This window comes from Carassius auratus, unplaced genomic scaffold, assembly GCF_003368295.1.
Source record: "Carassius auratus strain Wakin unplaced genomic scaffold, ASM336829v1 scaf_tig00215180, whole genome shotgun sequence".
NCBI lineage: Eukaryota > Metazoa > Chordata > Actinopteri > Cypriniformes > Cyprinidae > Carassius > Carassius auratus.
Window position 1 is genome coordinate 1 of NW_020527966.1, and position 19,236 is coordinate 19,236.

The window sequence follows — 19,236 nt, forward strand, 5'->3', positions numbered from 1 at the left end:
CTCTTACGAGGCAAGCCTGTGCTGGTCCGATTGGACAACACTGCGACTGTTGCGTACATCAACCACCAAGGTGGTCTGCGCTCTCGTCGCATCTTGCAACTCGCCCGCCACCTCCTCCTTTGGAGTCAGAAGGTTCTGAGGTCACTTCATGCCGTTCACATTCCAGGCCTGCTCAGTCGTACAGCCGACGAGCTGTCTTGAGCAATGCTCCCGGGAGAATGGCGACTCCATCCCCAGACGGTCCAGCTGATTTGGAGGCGGTTCAGAGCCGCTCAGGTAGACCTGTTTGCTGCTCCAGAGACCTCTCACTGCCAGGCTTTCTACTCCCTGACCGAGGGAACTCTCGGCACGGACGCACTGGCACACAGCTGGCCGCGGGACCTACGCAAGTATGCGTTTCCCCCAGTGAGCCTTCTCGCACAGACGTTGTGCAAAGTCCAGGAGGACGAGGAGCAAGTCTTACTAGTAGCGCCATATTGGCCTACTCGGACCTGGTTCCCCGAACTAGTGCTCCTCTCGACAGCCCCTCCTTGGCTGGTTCCTCTGAGGAGGGATTTACTGACTCAGAGACGGGGCACCATTTGGCACCCGCGTCCAGACCTTTGGAAACTCCATGTTTGGTCCCTGGACGGGACGCGGAGGTTCTAGGTGACCTACCCCAAGAGGTAGTTAACACCATCACTTCGGCAAGAGCACCGTCTACGAGACACGCCTATGCCTTGAAGTGGAACCTGTTCGTTGAGTGGTGTTCTTCTCGCCGAGAAGACCCCCGAAGATGCCCGATTGCGGCCGTGCTATCCTTTTTGCAGCAAGGGTTGGAGCGAAGGCTGTCTCCCTCCACCCTCAAAGTCCAGGTTGCCGCTATTGCTGCGTACCATGACCCTGTGAATGGGAAGTCTTTGGGTAAGCATGACCTCATCATCAGGTTCCTTAGAGGGGCCAGGAGGTTAAATCCATCCCGGCCCCCCTGTATACCCTCTTGGGACCTGTCTCTAGTGCTTAAATCACTACAGCAGGGCCCATTCGAGCCTTTGCATTCAGTTGAGCTAAAGTTTCTTTCATTGAAAACTGGGCTCCTGCTTGCACTGGCCTCCATCAAGAGGGTAGGGGACCTGCATGCATTTTCGGTCAACGATTCGTGCCTAGAGTTCGGGCCGGCTGACTCCCAGGTAATCCTGAGGCCCCGGCCTGGCTACGTGCCCAAGGTTCCCACTACACCCTTCAAAGACCAAGTGGTGAACCTGCAAGCGCTGCCCCTGGAGGAGGCAGACCCAGCCTTGGCTTTGCTTTGTCCTGTTCGAGCATTAAGGTGCTACGTGGACCGGACGCAAAGCTTCAGGACCTCAGACCAGCTCTTTGTCTGTTACGGAGGCCGGCAGAAGGGGAATGCCGTCTCTAAGCAGAGGATGGCCCACTGGATTGTGGATGCCATAACCCTGGCTTATCAGGCTCAGGATGTGCCCTGCCCGTTCAGGCTTCGAGCTCACTCAACTAGAAGTGTTGCATCCTCCTGGGCGCTGGCTCGTGGCGCCTCGCTGACAGATATTTGTAGAGCTGCGGGCTGGGCGACCCCTAACACGTTCGCTAGGTTCTATAGCCTTCGTGTAGAGCCGGTATCCTCCTGTGTTCTCACCTCAAACGGGTAGTGGCACTGAGAGGCCCCGGTTAGTGTCGGCTTGCTAAAACTGCTCCAGAGTGTCCGAACTGTAGACCCTGTTGAGTTCCTCCATCACCCTAGGCAGCTGGACGCGGCGGAACGTCCGGCGCCAGGCCTTCATGATGAATCCGTGAGAACCATGGAAGGCTGGGCTCCATATTGAGACCTAAACGGTACTCGTATGTGTATAGTCCACGGTATAGCCTTAGAGCCCGTGTTTCCCCGGCAGACTTCTGCCTTCCCAAGAGGGTTTTAATCACCTCAAATTTCTCCGTATACTCCTAAACGGATGCTATATGTGTATTTGCCTCCGAGACCTCCTTCGGGAAGGATGGGGCTTCCGCAGCGTCCCGGCTCCAAGCGGACCGGGTACGTTTTCCCAGTGTTATCCAATCTCACCCAGTGAGGTAGTGCTTTGACAATGGTGAGTGGAGCTACTTGTTCTGAGCCCCGGCCTACACCTAATAGGGGCGCAGGCGGCTCGCACAGGGCACTGGAAGGGGCAGCACCCATGGCGCTTTGATAGGGATCCCATATTCGTCGGTCATCCGACGTGGCGTCGAGAGTGACCGACTGAAAGGGAACGTCTCGGTTACGTATGGTAACCCTCGTTCCCTGAAGGAGGGAACGGAGACGCCACGTCCCGTCGCCATGGTTGCTGTACCGCCGCTGAGCTGCCGGGTTCCCGGCTCGGCTCCTCAGCGAAAAACTGGTATGCATTGCACCTGCTGCCCTCTTATACTCACGCAGTGATCAGCGGCAGCTGGATGCAATAATTGCATGCCAATGTGCATTGGCTCGTTTAGTTTACACTCGAAGTAGATTGGTCTATCGAAGCGATATCCCATATTCGTCGGTCATCCGACGTGGCGTCTCCGTTCCCTCCTTCAGGGAACGAGGGTTACCATACGTAACCGAGACGTTTCTTTGCCATTCTCATGACAAAGACTTCTATGGAGAACAAAGGTTTAAAGCCCTTTCCCCTTAGGAATTTCAGTCTGGTTCTGCTAGGTGGGGGGAAGTCAATTGAAGTGTTTAACTTGATCTCCTGGGTTTACATGTGATGTCCAGCGTTGCATTTCCCTTAAGAACAACACATTTGACACCAAATTTCTCTTCTTTGAATTGAAATTGTCAATAATTGTTCTAGTGGTGTTAATGTTGAAAGCTGTAGTGTGAACAAGTTGGTTGGTCATCTTGCTTGGTTCTTGTGGCACTAGAACTGATTTATGACTTCCTGAGGAATTCGGCTCATGTTTCAAACATCGCTTTGATAGACTCTTTAATTTGTCTGGTTCAACTCATTTCTGATACATTTATTATTTTAGACACAATGTTGTCTGTTTTGCTCAATTTTGCCAACCAAAATATAAAGACACAGAGAGAGAGAAAGAGAGAGAGAATAAAGCTTAGTATTATTTTGACTTGACAAAGCTAGCTAGTAACATGCAGAAACATGCTAACATTGTGTTGTTAAAATCATGTAAGCTACATTCTACAAGAATGCTAACAAAACATGAAAAAAAATGTTTTGGGAAAATGCTAAAACATGTTAGCAACAAGCAATGCACTTAAACCTTGTTAGAATAACTGCTAGCAACAGTGCTAAAACATTCAATTCAAGTTTATTTTTTGTATAGCACTTTTTACAATACAAATCGTTACAAAGCAACTTTACAGAAAATTATGTTTCTACAATATTTAGTAGTAGCTAGTAGTTTGTGCACGTTTGACAGGATTTTAGAAAAAAAGCTAGACGATGAACTATCAATATTAGTAATTAATAGTTATTATATGATGCAGTCACACATTTAGCAATAATTGTTAGTTCTGTTTGTTGATTCAAGGTTAAAACATGCTAGCTACATAAAAATTCCATAAACAGAAACAGTCCTATGTGTTAAAATATGCAACACTCAGATATGTTGCATATGTTAAAGCATGCTTAAGACAATATGCTAAAGTTCTTTATAGGCTACATATATTAAAGTCCATGCCAGCAACTCTAGGAAACATGTTAACAATTAACCATGTTAAAACCAACTGATGCAATCTGAAGTAGTCTAATATCCCTTATTAAAATTATAACCAAGGCATTACTGAAGTAAAAGCAACCATGTTTTTTGGCATATTTATTACAATTTTTTGCATATTTATTGTATAACCACAGTTTTACGACAAATACCACCGTTAAACTATGGTTAGTGTAGCAAAACCATGATCTGTGGTTTCCACAGTTTAAATATAGTAACAATAACAAGGTTTATTTTTATTTATTTATTTGTAGTAAAAATCATCTAGTTAATCTGTGGTAAAACCAAGGTTAATTTCTGTAAGGGATGATTGACTGAGTTCCAAAGCCAACATCAACTTTTATCATAACCCTGAAAAATAAACCATGGTTTATTAAAGTATTACTTTAGGTTAAAGTATTACTTTAGGTTTTACTTGTAAATTAAAGTTAAGTTTATGATTTGTCTATGTTTTGGTCAATGCAATTTCTATATTAAGTTATAACTTAGATTTAAGTCTTGAAATGCAAACGGTTGCCTTCATTATTGAAAATTCTACAAACACCTCATTTTTTTGCACCATTACTAATTCATTCTCCCCAGTAAGCGACAGAAATAGATATAGAGATAAAATGAATGAGGGAATGAGATAAAGACAGTGTGGATAGAGCGAACATACTTCAAAACTGAAGAAAGCAGTTGAAAAAATGTCACGTACAGTTCTGCCCGTTTAGGTGACGAATGCTAGCGATTACAGCACAGTTGATAAATGACTCTGATTAACCTGCAGTCAACGTGAACTCACAGCTGTGTGTGTCTCTTTCTCTCTCTCAGGTGTTTGATTGCTGTGGTTGTTGGCTGTGCGGCACCTGGTTATATGGGGGTGCTCAAGGGACTGCTGTAATTAAATTTGTACCTGTGGAGTCATTGCACCATAGAGCAGAGCCCAAAGAGGAGCTCAGATGTCAGTGTTCATGACATTGTAGCCCAACGAGTCTATTAAAGTGCTTTCTGCACTTTTGGATGTTTACTATAAAGAAACAATAACATGCAAGTCATATACTGCTTCTATTTAGTTCTTCTGAAAGTCTAGTTTCACAAGGAAATGTCACCTAAGCAATATTCAGTCCATATTTTAACAAACTTTTTAGAGATTTGGTAAAGCTTTGGTTGTGATGGACCTTGTCTTAATTAAACTTCTTACATTACAATAACTACTATATAATTTATTCCAGTTCAATTTATGTATATATATATATATATATATATATATATATATATATATATATATATATATATATATATATATATATATATATATCTGTATGTCTGTTTAAGCCTGATTTTGCCATAATAAAATAAATTTTGACTTAATATAATATAACCAACTACTTTAGTAATTACAACATGAAAGACATTTTATTAACTGATGCTAAATGCTCATCTAAATTAAAAATGTTCCGTAACATCTGAATTTATCGACTTTTTCAGTCAAAAATATTATTTATCATCAACACATAATCAGAGCTAAATTTAAAATAAACAAAATAGCATAAAAGTTAAAAAAAATCAATAAATAAGTACAATACTACACCATACACAGTAAAAATTACATGTAATATTACTGTAAAATTGGTTTATTGTAGTTTCTAGGGTGGGGGTGAATTTACAGTGTAGTGTAGTAAACAAATATATATATATATATATATATATATATATATATATATATATATATATATATATATATATATATATATATATATATATACATTATTAATAATAATAATAATAATAATATATATATATATATTTTTTTTTTTTTTTTTTTTTTTTTTTTTATTATTGTTTATAGTGAACCTCCATTAAAATATCTAAACAAAACTGGTCACTCAGGGACTTTTGTAAAACCACACTAAAGTGACATTTCCATTTTAAGAATGGGCTGCAAAAAGAACAACCCATGATAAGGTCAGACTAAAAATAATGTAAGTTTTGCTTCTGACCCCGGTTTGGACCCTACTTCTCCATCAAGAGATATTTTACATTTGAGCTTTTACTGTGCTTAGAATAAACTAGAGACGTTTCCATCACAAGTCCCCTCAGGGTACTGGACAAATACTGTCCATCAGTGCTTTGTAACAGTTTGGCCTTAAGAAGAACTAATTTTAGTGGTGACACAAAACTGCCACTGGATTTTGCGATTGGACTGAAATTATAAGAGGCTTCAGTGTTATCGTTCTCTCTTTTCCTTTATCTCTGGATCTGTCCATTTGTGATGGGCAGCCAAGCAGCAAATTGTCTGTCAACCAACAAGTTACTCTAAGAGGCTGAAGAGCGACTTCAAAAGATGCTGGAGAAAAAAACACAGACAGTAGAGAGGGAGACGGGCACAAAGATAGATAATTAAAGTCTGCTCACAAAGCGCTTTAATTGAAAAAAAGCACTATAAAGACACACACTAGACATGTGAGGGGGAGTACTTCTCTCTCTCTCACACACACACTAAAAATTCACAAAGCACACACATCTTTGCTTAAAAAAAAATAAAAAAAAATAAAAAAATAATAATAATTAAATGACATGGCTGAAATTAAGCAATAAGCCATGAAACTCCATGTAGTGTAATGCATTTACTACATTTAAGGGGCAAAAAATGAAACAGAGCCATCTTCACTATAGTAAAATCATCTTGTGTGTGTGTGTGTGTGTGTGTGTGTGTGTGTGTGTTCTACAATATATTTACATTATAACTGACTTAGCTGATAAAACTATGCTTGGCAGAAGAATTGTGTTAATATCAGTTTGCTTTATTGTACATTAAATATGTTATAATATATTAAATTACTTAATTTATTATTATATTATATTATATTATATTATATTATATTATATTATATTATAATAAATAAAATTCATTATTTACTTACCCTCATCACGCAAGGTCTTTGTGACTTTGAACATTTTTGTCTCGTGCAAAATTTAATGCAATCAAATGACCAAAGATGTGTGTGTGTGTGTGTGTGTGTGTGTGTGCGTGTGTGTCTGTGTGCGTGTGCGTGCATGTGCGTGTGTTGTTTGCTTGTTTGTTTGTTTGTTTGTTTTTTGTATGCATGTATGTATGTATATATGCTACAGTATATTACAAGCGTTCCAAAGTCTATATGAAATTTTAAGTGGTTGATCACTATGAATCTTGAACTCAGAATCAGTGGATGAATCATGTTTTTGAGCCAGGTCTTATCAGTGAACAGTCTGATTTGTTTTGTAAATTAGACAGAATGATTTGTCCCGATTTGTTTATTGGATATTTCATTTCATTGGATATTTTATCTTTGTTTTGTTTTTGTTTTTCCCAAGTGCCCTGGTTTAGTCCTCTCAAAATAAAATCTATTTTTAAACAATTTGCCTAAAGTTTGTTTTGTTAGAAACATTGAGAACAACATTCCAGAGTTTGTAAATGACAGATTGATTTTAAATTACTGAACAGTGTGAGCTGAAATGCAAGTTCACAGTAGTGTGTCAAACAAACACGAAAGGCAATTGTGTTTTCCCATGCAACAGCCTTGAGGAAATTACAGTGTGATTGTGTGTGCATCATGTTTTGCATCGGTGTGAATGTCAGTGCTTTCAGGAAAGAGGAAAAATCAATGGAGACTTCATCTAAAATGAAACAGGACCTCATGGGACTGGTGTCGCACATCTGTACCTGATGATCTGGGAAATGAGCCATATTCACACTTCAGTAAATTACTGCAAAAACATGTCAGAATACAAATCATTAGCATCTTTAAGATTATATTAGCTTCCTTGCACTGTAAAAAAAACATAATGTGACTATACCAGCCTATTTAAATTACTAAAAATATACTGGTTTGTTAATTATAAAAAAAATAGTTAATTTTACTTACAAAATAGTAAGAAAAGTTTACTGTAAAATCAACTAAATATATTTTTATATATTATTCATATTCATATAATATAATATAACATACATTATAAGGATTAGATTTTTTATAGTAAGGTTAGACACATTGTCTTATAGATCTATGTGTTTTTTTTTTATTATTGTACTGTATATGGTAAAATAACTTAGTTAAATTTAATTTTAAACTTTTATATTCAATATATGACACATTTGACCTTTTTATTGTGTGGATGGAAAGAGTTCTTAACGAATATAAACTTAATCAGTTAACTTACATAAAATATAATTATTATACATAAAATACATAGTATTTCACAGTAAAAGTAACTGAATTGGTTTGTTATTATAATTATAATATTTAAATTCACATATCAGCTTATATTATAATAATAAATATTCAAAATATATGTCATTTTAAACGGCAGAGTGATTTCATTTTTGTTCAAATGTTTACAGTATTATTGTACACTTAAGAAACCAATTACTAATATTTCAGTTACCAATGTGACAATAAACAATAAAATATCAATAATTTAACAGGTCTGTTCAAATCTAATATATTTTAATAATGTAATTATTATATAAAGTAATCATTTAAAATAAATGTATAATCAATTTGACAAATTACAAGGCATTTTTTAAATATTCAATAAATTATTTTATGGTAAAGTTAGACATATTGTAATTTTTCAGTATATATGACATTGTATGTTAAGCAGATTAAGCATGTTTTCCTTTGAAATTTTTAAGTTTTACGGCATGGTTGGAGAAAGTCTCTAAATGAATGTGCACATTTTAAAAAACAAGATTCACAGTTTCTATAAGCGTCTGGTAAATAATTCAGGTCCACATCCATATCAGCCTATTTTACTCAACAGCATTAGCCATTCTTCTTCTTCTTCTCTCTCTCTCTCTCTCTCTCACACACACACACACACGTGAGAGTGTAAACACAATCAATTCAGCATCATACAAACGCACCCAAGTGTGACTGTTCACATGCACAAACATGACCAGAGGAACGTTCATAACCTCTTCAACTGAATCATGTCACACTGTCAGGAAAATTACATAATATACTTAAAAATGACATAATTTTGATATGAACAATGTAGACTGTGAGTGTTAGATTTATGATTTGAGTGAAGTAATGCCTCCATGTATAATACTTTACATATTTTATGAACTTTTGTAAATGTAACATCTGTCCAGGGACTGCGGGTGGAAATTTGCATTTTTTTTTTTTTTTTTGCTATTTTAGCAAAGGCTATTTTATAATACTACATAAACATGACAATCTAATACAAGTCGTTAACTTGTGATTTTTACCTCTATGTTGATTTTTTTTTCTGCTGTTCTTCTTTGTGTCGCTTCCTGCCTTTTGCCCATGATAATTTTCTTTTTTCACTCATTTTTTTTTTTAAATTATATACAAATAAATGGCAAAACTATTTTAACTGTGTGTTCCATGCATAATTAATACTTTATGACGTCACAATGCAGAAAGTGTTTAAATTAGTGGCATGTTGTCGTACCTTATTTTTTGTTGATGTCAAATGTATTTTATTCTAACTACTTTAATCAGTTCGATGACCAATCAGTACTAAAATTATGTTAACTGTCAGAAATTATTTAGCTTATTATATGGTTGTAGGAGGGCACAAGAGGGCTCACTTCTGACCTAAAAAACCCCTAATGTTTTATTGTGAATATGAGACTGAGCTGAAGAATGAAAGCTGTGTCAGATGCAGGTAATCAAACTAGCACAGTCAGTTTCTCTCTCTAAATACTCTACTCCTCATAAAGCAAAGCTTTTAATTACATTTTTATTACGTTTTTAATGAAAACTCAACATTCCTTCGTTACTTATTTCTAAAGTGATATTTTGGAATTATTAATGGAGGCTTGGCGTCGATTGTTAAACTCAACTTTAGATTCAAATCTGTGGTTGAAGGAAGTAGATCTCCACAAAAGAGCGTTTTTCAAGATGCTCCAGAGTTGTTTATTATGTATTTATGCACTTGTGCAGACGAACTGTAGTATAAACACAATATCACACTCATAGAGGTGAGATATGGCCATATATAACGTCCAATCACAGCCGTGCTAATATAAAATGATATATCACATCTAATTGTGTGATATATTATATTATATTATATTATATTATATTATATTATATTATATTATATTATATTATATTATATATTTAAAGCCATAAAATCTGGTCATTTTCACATTATATATGTAATAATCGAAGTAACAGTGTGTATTGCCTTACAATTTAGAATAAAATAGATCTTTGTTTTATGAAAATATTGCTCCTCCCAAAATTTGTTAATAAAACATCACTTCATTAGCATAGGCATGTTCATGCCTGGGACAGCTCTGGGAGCGGGAGAAAAGGAAGGGAAGAAAGGGCCTGTGCCATTAGCAGAGGCAGCCTCATGCTAGGGTTGGACTTTGGGGCTGCAGGCCATGGGTAGGGGAGGAGGTTGGTAAGAAAAGGGGTGTGGATGGGTCTGCACCAGTAGGAGAGGCATGCTAATGCTAGCATCTTCTATGGGAGCTGGAGGCCACTGAACAGAAAAATGGTTATTAGTGGCATTAAGGAGCAGAAGAGATGTGGGCATGTGTTACAAATGGTGGCAGCCTCACATTTGCTTCAGCTGCTGTAGCTGTAGGCAGTGGGAAGGGGGGTGGGGTGTGTGATGTCCTGAAGAGCCTGTGTAGCCTGCACTGCTAGCAGAGGCAGCCTCAATCTAACGTCTGCTATGGGAGCAGGAGGCCAAGGAAAGGAATAAAGGGAGTTTAGAAATAATAGGATGGAAAAAAGAAAATCTGTGGGCCTGTGTTGCAAGTAAAAGCAACTTCATGCTTGCTTCAGCTGCTTTAGATTTTGGCCATGGGAAAGTGAAAGGGTTAGTGACATTTAATGGGACAAGTTCAAATTGCCTGGGTAGCCTACGGTGTTGCTAGATTTGGCAATTCCTCAAGCCTTGTTCACATTAATACGTTTCCGTTGAAAATGCATCTGTTTCTTTCGTTTTGGCCTTCCAGCAATTTTAGACGCTCTCTAGGGTAGATAAATTTGAAAATGCTGTTTTCACATGTAGTATGGACTGTGGAAATGGAGGCTTTTGAAAATTATGAAGCATGTTTTAGTCTAGTAACGCATTTTACCAATAGACATGTTTATACCAATAATGTTTATTTTGCAGTTGTGCTATTCACTTTCACACTGTTGATATAGATATTTACATTGCACGCTCTTCATAAAACAGTCCTAAAAAACAACAGAAAATTTACTCACAATTGCTGTCTTGTTGCAAAACAGAAGGGCAGTTGCGTTTTCGATTAATTATGAGTGAGCGCACCAGTGAATGGTGAAAAATTTCCATAAATGAATTGATTCTGCCAGAAGTGAGTGAAACTTATGTCTGTCTCTTCTCAGTGAGGTTTGTACATGCACTGTGAGGCAAATGTAATTTTTTCAGACATTTCAGTGTGGATGATAAACTTTGGAAAATAGCCTTGTTTGCTTCATGGTTAAAAATGGCATTAACATCCGACATAATTAGGTCATAACGTCATTTAAAGGGGGGGTGAAATGCTATTTCATGCATACTGAGTTTTTTACACTGTTAAAGAGTTGGATTCCCATGCTAAACATGGACAAAGTTTTAAAAATTAAGTTGTACGTTTGAAGGAGTATTTTTGTTCCCAAAATACTCCTTCTGGTTTGTCACAAGTTTCGGAAAGTTTTTTTCGACTATAGCTCTGGGTGACGTTAGATGGAGCGGAATTTCCTTATATGGGTCCTGAGGGCACGTCTGCCGGAAGAGCGCGCGCTCCCGTATAGCGAGTCTGAGCAGAGACATTTCACTGATCAGAGCGAGAGCGTCGCGAAAAGTCACAAAAGAAGTGTGTTTTTGGTTGCCAGGGCAAGACAACCCTGCACAGATTACCAAAAAAAAAACAGCATTAAGGGACAAGTGGATGGAGTTTATTTTTACAGAGCATCAACAGAGTTGTGCAAGTGTTTGTGTTTGTTCCCTGCATTTCGAAGATGCTTGTTTTACAAACAAGGCCCAGTTTGACGACGGATTTGCGTATCGTTTATTTCTTAAGGATGATGCAATCCCAATGAAAAAGGGTCACGATCGTGTGTTGGAACCGCAGGCGGTGAGTAAAACTGCTTCAAATATCTCTGCCTCCTTGTCAGTGCATCCCATCACATGCCGGAGACCCCGGTTTGAGCCCCGCTCGGAGCGAGTCGTTGCTGCTGCTGCTCTCGTTCAGTTTCAGCCTCAGGATCTGATTCTGGATCATAAATAAACGGCTGAATCTGACTGTTAGCCATGGTTTGTTTTGGATGATGGTTTTTCCCTCACGATAATGTCCCAGCTTCCACATGCTCTCAACGCAAAAGCCTACTGGCGCTCGTGATTCTTTAGCTCCGCCCACACGTCACGCCTCCAGCCGGTCGTGTTTTTCCGGGAAAAATCGGTACAGACTATCTTTCTCTTATGGATATAATAAATCTCTTTCTTGTGTCTTGTGCGGGACAATGGTGGTGTCAAGCGAGGCGAGCTCTGGGCTTTGCATGGTCTATTGGCCACAGCATGTGGCTGGTTGAGAAGAACAGTGGACCCGATGAAGCCTGGTGCCTCGGCAGCAATGTCTGGCGGGGTAGGAGTGATCATGGGGTCGCTAAATTGTGGCAGATCTGAAAAAATCCCCAGAATAGTTCTCTTCGTTGGGTGGGAAATTGGGTCTGTGATAAGATGGCAAATGGAGCGAACCGAATGGTGATATACTAGAAATAATGAAGGTTAGGACTGCTTTGATTATTTATAGGGGCTCTCTCTTGCGCTGATTGGATAGATGGATGTGATTGTTGATGATGAGTTGGCCGTGTTTATTATCTGCGTGTGCTCCTCCTGAAATTTAATAAAACATCACATAATATAATACTTTAATATTGGAATAATTTCCATTGTTAACCTGTCAACGATCTCTCTTGTCAAACAGTTGATGAAAGCATTTAGGGTTTAGCATCATTTAAAAACTGTCACTGATCATTAAATAATATTCATGACACTAAATTACAAAACGAGAAAGAGAGAGGAAGAAGAAGAAAGAAGAAGTAGAACTTAGAGTGCATATGTTTGGGGTGCGTGCACGTACAAAACGAGCGGGAACACAAATCTGCTGGTGAATGCTTTTCGCGCCACTTGTTTGTACTTTTACCAAAATCACTGTATATGGTATGGTGACAACACTGAGCTCACAGGAGATTAGTGAAAGAAAAAAGAAAAAAAAAATATTTACTGAGACACTTGGATACTAGAGGAGTTTATTTGATGTTGAATTATTGATAACATCCCTCAGGGACTGAGTTGGGTGGTGGAACTGATAACAGGAAAATATACTGTAAGCAATGCCACAAATGCATTGTGATATTCCTTCAGTTCTGTTTTTTTTCTGCTGCCAACAACCTGTGCCAGGATCAGTTCTTCAGCATCTATATACAACAACTCTGTGCCCAGTGCTACTCTAAAACTGTAGCTTGCTATGCTACGTATAATTTAAAGTTGTTAAATTATCTCTATTTAATAAGACCATATATTTTTATAGTGCAAAAACAATGAAGATTTTAAATGTTGTTGAACATTGTGGTTGAATTACATTTGAACAGATAAAATAACACTTATTGCAACAACAACAAAACCTAGAATATAAGTTCAATCAGGACCACTTCCATCAAGTATATTTATGACAATTATAATTGCATACAGTTAGTGTTAATGTTCTAGGCAACACTCCACACGCCTGTCCACGCAGCCATGCTTGGACAGAGTGGGCAGAGCAGCAAGACAACCCCCCCTGGGGTACAGAATAGAACCATTATAAGCATACATAATTACATAATTACAATTACAATTCAGTTGTAAACAAAATGTAATAGAGACTGCTTCCAATGAAGAGACGGTAAAGATAGAACAAAGTTAGATCAGATTACAGGTTCAGTTGGTGGAGTTGGGGTTTGAGGAGGGAGTTAATTGAAAGCAGTGATGCAATGGAAGACACACTGAAGAATGGGAATTTAAATAGACCGCATGTGATAGGTGTCAAGACTGGATTGGTACACGTCAGGAACAGCTGACAGTCAGCTGATGCAAGCGTGACTAACGTGGCCTGACTGAACTAACGCGATGCTCGATTTCTGTCAGGACCACTATCATCAAAATGATAGATACTTAGCATAAACTTTGGTTTGGCGGAATGGTTCTGTTATAGGGCAAAAAAACTCCCTGCCAATCCATCCATGCAGCCTGTCATGAATGAGCAGGGAAAGCAGCAATAATAACCCCTCTTGGGTAAACAGAACAGGCAGATATCAATAACGTACTTATGATATTTAAGTGTAACACTTTATTCAAGATAAAGGAGTCTGATTTGCAAAGAATATCAGAAAGCCAAATCCTGACTGTGGCGACAGGAGGAGCTGGGGATGGAGTAGGGTAATTTTCTCCTGAGCAAGCTGAAAAGCTGCTGAATACTACTGAATAGAGCTTATATAGGAATGTCGCGACAGGTGTCGTATTCCTATAAGTAGATGTAATTGGCTGAGAATCAACTGATGCAAGCTTGACTCACATGACCTGCCAGAACTAACGCTAATGCTTAATTAATAGAATATAAGAATATATGTAAGTACATTTTTAATATACCTTTTCATTATTAAAAGGGATGCAAAATGTCACACAGAATCAGTAAATAATTTAATATAACTGGTGAATTAAATCATCTACTAAAACAAGCTGTCCAGACCAGTTCCCTAAAAAATTGGCCAGCTTCATTAAGCAAACCACAAGATGAACTGTTCAGTTCACTAAAATAAACTGTCAAAACTGACTAAATTGACTAAAATTAACCATTTGAACTGTTTTACACGGATTTACATTTTAGTCATTGATTGACAATGATTATTTATTTATTTATTTTTTAAACCTGCATATCTTATTACAGGTTTTTCATTTGGATAATTTGACTTATCTGTAAAGTTATCATCACACAAAAAACATAAAAAGTCATAAAAACAACACTTTCTGGTAGAAATAGTGTGTTACTGCGAAAGTTCTACTTTTCTAAACCTCTGTCACCCTACTACAGTTAATTTTGACTCTAGTAACTGCAGGCTTTATTAATTTATTAGCAGCCCAAAGGGTGCAAAATGGGGAAGGTACTAGATCCTTTAATCTTGAATTTCTGTCCATCGAAAATTACTGATTATTTCACAGACATAACTGAAGTCACTCTAAGTCGCTTTCAAAGATTTGTTGCCTCTAACCTCACAAAATCTAGAGAGCAGTCCTTCCACAGAAGCATAATCAAGTTGGTCCTACAACTTTGTTTCCAGCAGAATTGGTGCGCCACAAACTCCCGGAAGTTGTGTAATACCGGACTTGCAAATTAAACCAATATATTCCACACAAGACACCTGAAATTGTCGTACACTCCTGGGAACAAGGAGATAACTGCTACAACTCAAGCAAAGACAGACAAACAACAGTAATAAACACACTGAATCCGTGCTCCAAAAAGAGTGAGCCAGTAAACACGGCCTGGTTTCCCAACCGCCCGATGTGAGCCTAACAAATAAAGCAATCATATTTGTCCTATTTTCCTGACAGATCAAAGATAGTACACAAGCTATTCAGGTATTAGCGAAGTTTCTGCCAATTGAAGTTGCCGTCATACAGGTCAGTTTAAATAAAGCACAATTAATTCACTCCCATGCTGTTCTTCTCTGGCTGTCAGGCCTGAGTAAGATGTAAGCTGGGAGATGCATGGTAATTAAGTCCAGAAATAAATTAGATATTGACATTCTCCCTACATTGTGTGGTAATGTTTCCGTAAGCAGCTTAGCAAATGGCAAATGTGCTGTGCTAATAGGCTAATCCTCCAGCTGTCTGTTCAGAAACCCTCTCTTGCTTTCTTTTCTCTCCTTTTCTCTGCCAAGCTCATGATGTGGTGGGTGTCACCTTTGAATGGAAGAAAAGGTTGAGCTAAAAACACCATGACTTAATTTAAAACCCTGGTGTTAAGGCGCAGTGACATTAGTGGAATTTAGGTGAGAATTTGCAGACAAAAACAAAACAAAATGTTTTTTTGTATAATCTGCTCACACCCCAGTGACATTTATGTTTAGGGTTGCAGGTTAGGGAAAACATTCATGCTAACTTATTTCCAAAAACATTGTAAGTTTTTCTAACCAAGCAGCTTTCTAATGGCAATGTGAGATTCTAGGTTACTGTATGTGGATTCCTGGAAAATGGGGATTTTTGCTGTGAAATTTTACTGAGGTACAGATAAAAATTGCAATTTACTGTAACAAACGCCAACAACCGCCAAAGGTTTAGTCTGTTCAGTTTAATGTCATTAATAGCAGTTTTAAGGTGCACGCACATGAACAAAATTTACCAAGCAATAAAGAGCCGTTGCTTCTTGTCAATAGTGTCGACAATCTCTTGAGGCACAGACTCCCTTCTCTATTTGTGAATATATTTACAATACGTTTACAGTGCTCATTTGGCAGTTTCACCAGGTGAGATCACTAGCAATTTAGCAGTTGTCTATTGTCAATAGTTTAGTGAGGCATGAAGAAAAGTTTAGTGTTCGCTTTCAAACCAAGCAGCTTTCTGTTTTGGTAAATGCAACAAATTCACTTGAACCCATTGTAAAATATACAAGTGGATATCTTTTGCTTTTATGTGAATTCCTATTGAAACGATTGGATTTTGCCCGCAAAGTGGTAAATATGATTTAAATTTTAACATTAGTTGGCCAAAATAGTAAGTATGGCTGAAAAACAACCAAAGATTTACTAGGTATAGTTTAACAACTCAGATGAAGTCTAGAAACTTGCTTTTAAACCTTGGACACACTATGGCTTCAAAAGGACTTCGATACTTTTCAAAGTGGCCTGGATGCCAAAAGCATCAATAATTGAGTCATATATCATTGTACGTAGTTGGCCTGTGCTGAATAGAGACGTTCTTGTGCTTCTGAATTTCAAAACTGACATGATAAGCAGGTGAGGTTACATACAGTATCTGTCCCTCATGACCTTTGCTTGGAGTCCCTGAGCTCTGTGAAGCTCATCAGAAGTGCTGTGGGAACCGTGTCGAGTCTTTGGTGAGAGTTTAATTGGTGTGAGAGAGAGACTCAAAAGCTCTGAATAATAGATATCAAACCTGTGGAGACACTCAAGGAAAATCACAGATGTTCCTGAGCCACATGGTCGATGTTTCAAGTTTTTATAGAATGCAAAAAGGTCATTAAAAGAAAGAAGAAAGTCCTTTTCTCCCCAAATAAACTATGTGTTGGATGAATTGAGGCTGTCACGAATAGGTTTGTTGTTTGTTCAGTGTGTCATAATGAGCTCAATAAACCCAGTATCTTTCACTGGCATTAGCTAACATGCGTCTGAGTTTTGGGGGTTTTAGGTAAGTGTGAAAGAAAGCTTCTCCAGGCTTCCCCCTTTATCCAAGGCTCAAGCTGCTTGCTGCTGGCACATATGTTTTAAAATAAGACTTTGGTCTTAGTGACAAAGCTGCAAAAGTTTTTCTTTTCGGGTCACATTGTGCTGCAAATGTTTCAGTTAAAATGGCAAGTATTAGTGTAAATGCATGCGACTGTATAGACAAATGTTTACATAATATTTAATACCTTAAATTTATAAGATTTTTAAAATCCAACCACCTACAGTAACATCCATACATATTGGTATCCAAAATAAGTGTGCCTTCTGTGTATGAATACTAATAAGATCACATATAAACACATCTCTAATTTCCTCTCAATTTATTTTTTGGTTTGTTAATATTATTTAAAAAAGATGGACAAAACATCTGTGCATTTTAATCTCTGCATTAGCAGGCTTGAAATATGGCTAATTGGAATAAACAAACAAAAGCAAAGCTAATAACAAAACTAACATTTCATATTAGCAACCAGCTGGCCAAGAAAAAATATATTTGGAATGTAAATAACCTGATATAACTTTATGACATGACAAAAACATGCCAAAATAACTGACTGACATACCCTGACATACCTGACATACCCCCAATATGTGGTTTTATGCCATAAATGTACTGTATTCTCAAGATATTCACTTTTGTAAATATTGTAAATGAGAAAAAAAATTAATATGTAAATGAATAAATCACTGATGAAAATGTTTTTGTTCATTTGGCTGTTTCACCCTGAAGGGGTTTCTTTAGTTTGCACTTAGCTAGAAACATACACTGATATGTTCGTCTTGTGAAAGGCTAACGTTTAGCTGGCTAAGATAGTCAGTGTCAGCCGAGATGTTAGTATTCCTCATACATATTTCTCTCTGCATTTTTAATACAAAACCTCTTTTCACCCTGCAGCTTCACAGAACATCTTACCTCACTGTTGAATGCCGTCAGTCACGTCTTGTCGCCTGTACTCTTGAAAGCTTTAACACAACAGTGCTGACCCCTCTCAGTATTCAATATTAAAGGGATGAGTCTAGCCTTCATGTTGTTTGAAATCAGACTTTTCTTTCTTTGGGAAACTCAGAAAGTCAGAAGTCAATATTTTGAGAAGTAACCATACTAAGCAAAAACAAAGCACAATTAAAAAAAAAAACTAAACAACAGAAAACAACAGCACAATGAAAAAAAACACAAACTAAACTATTTTTTATTAATGTTTTATATAATTATGATTATTGAATCTATGTGTTTATATTTGTCTTTTTAGCTATTCATTGTACAGCACTTTGATCAGTTTCACGCTGTGTAAATGTGCTTTATAAATAAAAATTACTTACTTAACAACAGTACAACAAAACACGGCATAATGACACTAAACAAAAACCAGCTAAATTAGACAACAGTACAACAAAACAAACCGAACTAAACAACAGCACACAAAAAAAACGCATAGCGCAATGAAACTAAACAAAAACAAACAAATCTAAACAAAATTACAACAAAACACAGCTAAGCAAATTTAAACAAAAACCAAATTAAACAAAGAGTACAACAAAACAGCATAATGATACTAAAAACAAACATAGTATAGCACAATAATGAGAAAAAAAACTAACTAAATAGTGCAAAACAAAAACAGCAAAATAAAACTAAACAAAACAAAGCAGTACAAAAACAGTACAACAAAAACAAAACCGAACGCCACAGTAGAAACTAACTGAGCAACAGTACAACAAAACACAGCATAGCACAATGAAACTAAACAAGAGCATGCTAAACTAAACAACAGTACAACAAAATACAGCAACTAATAAAAGTATGAAGAATAAAGTCATAGCATTACAAGAATAGCAGTTGTTTCATCACCTGTGTCACACTTTGGCTAATATTAACCATTATTCAAACAGCTAATTGGGCAATATTTTAGTAACTGTTATAGGAGATAAAGCCTTCCTTACAGATAATTAATGCTAATGTACTAAACATTACTGAAATAATAGCAAATGATGTTATCTTTGGGTATCTTGAGGGTCAACTTGACCTTGATGTCCTTGTCAAAATGCATGCTAAAAAGCAGCTGTTGGCGAGGTTTCAGGCTTTGAAGTA